Here is a 1,973-nt window from a genome sequence, read left to right on the forward strand (position 1 = left end):
CTCCGCGGGCAACTCCGGTGACCGGAGTCCACCGGCCGGCTCCGCCGCTCCCGTCCTCCGGCGAGCCTCCCCACGCCCGGCTTCTTCCTCTCTGGCAAGAACTCCGGCGAGAGCTCCAAGTCCGGCCAACCTCGTCTTACGCGTAGATCGGATCTCAGATCTGGAATTATCACCTCGGTTGACTTTTGCCTCCCCAAACCCTAATTTTTTATGCATACATTGACTGGCTATATCTCCGCATCCCTAGCTCCGATTTGGACATATAGTATATTAAAATGTTTGTCTCGACGAGTACATCATTTCATTCCATTGCATCATTTTCATTTGAGTTCATCTTGATGCCCGAAATGCTGTTAGAAGGAGGCTTCGTGAGTTAATTGTCAGATCTGCTAGTTCATCTTAGACTTTTGTCATTTTTGCCATGATTATTGTGTGCATGCTATGCCTGTGAGTCCTTCATATGTTTTGTTAAGCATCTTGTTATCTTTCCAGAGGTGCAACCCATTCATTTTTAGGATGTGTGTGGTTACTTGTGCAAGCTTGCAAAGTGAGGCACCCGGTAAATCTGTTTTCAGGGACTTAGTAGTTTTCACCAAGTCTGGGATTATTTAGTTCATGATGCCATATGTTCATCTTGTTTCCTAGTGATCCGTGCCTCTTTTGGGGATGATCAATAAAGGAGTTTTCTTAATAATGTTATGCTATATGCATCCATGTCTTTACTTGTAATTATCGAGCATCCTAGCTTGAGTCAATCGAGCTCTACTTTTGCTTCGTTGTGAATCTGGGCAGATCGTCAACTAGTTTGTGATTTCGCCGATGTTATTGTAGTTGATCCGTGCATGCTATGCCTTTGTTCTTGCCATGTCTAGCTAGCATTTTGTGCCTTCTTAATAGATGTATGCTTGCCTTGCCATTTCTTGCAACGTAGTGAGTGCATCGAGCTCGTTTACATGCCTTCGTGAGTTATATTTCAGCATGTCTCAGTTTTCACCAAGTCTGAAAACTGATTGTGGTTTAGCTATGTTCGTGTGCCCGTTAGTATATTTTGTGAACCCTTTTGGCCCCAGGTCACTTTGGGTCTTTTGTTAAGCTTGTTGAGTAGCTCCATGCCATGTTCTTACTTGTCTTAATCAGGTCATGTATCATGTTGTTTTTCTGCTCCGAAGAGGGCTTCGTGATCTGAAATTTCAGACAAGTGTTAATTTCACTAAGTCTGAAATCAGTTTTGCATTTGCGTTTTTGCCATGTTTGTTTGAACCTGTTAATGGATGAATTGGCCGTAGCTCAGTGCTAGACTTTTGTTAAGCATCTTGTGTGCATCCCTGCCATGCATTTTGTTGTCATGTTTGGGTGTTGTAGCATGTTCATTTCATTGCATTTAGATGCCTACTTGCTGTAAATCGCAGACCGGTGTCATTCTTAAAACGCTTGCCATTTCCAAACCGTAACTCCGATTCCGGCGTTCTTTATATCGTTTTCAAGCGATTTCATCTCATCTTTCCAGTGGAACACTTGGATTTCCAAGTTGAGGCCAGCTTCATGCATTTCCTGTCATATCTTGCATTTTGCATCCCGCATCGCATCCCGCATAGCATATCATCTTTGCATTGTGGTGTTTGAGTTTCCACGTGGTTGATTGTATCCTTGTTGCTTGTTTGTCTTGTTTGGGTAGATCCGGGAGACGAGTTCACTAACGAGGAGCCCGTTGAGTTTGCTTTTGAGGATCCAGTCAACTCTGACAGCTTTGCAGGCAAGATGATCATACCCTCGAAATCACTACTATCTTTGCTATGCTAGTTTGCTTGCTCTTTTGCTATGCCATTGCTACGATGCCTACCACTTGCTTGCAAGCCTCCTAAATTGCCATGTCAAACCTCTAGCCCACCATTGTCCTAGCAAACCGTTGATTGGCTATGTTACCGCTTTGCTCAGCCCCTCTTATAGCGTTGCTAGTTGCAGGTGAAGATTGG

This window comes from Triticum dicoccoides, chromosome 7A (genome assembly GCF_002162155.2).
Source record: "Triticum dicoccoides isolate Atlit2015 ecotype Zavitan chromosome 7A, WEW_v2.0, whole genome shotgun sequence".
NCBI lineage: Eukaryota > Viridiplantae > Streptophyta > Magnoliopsida > Poales > Poaceae > Triticum > Triticum dicoccoides.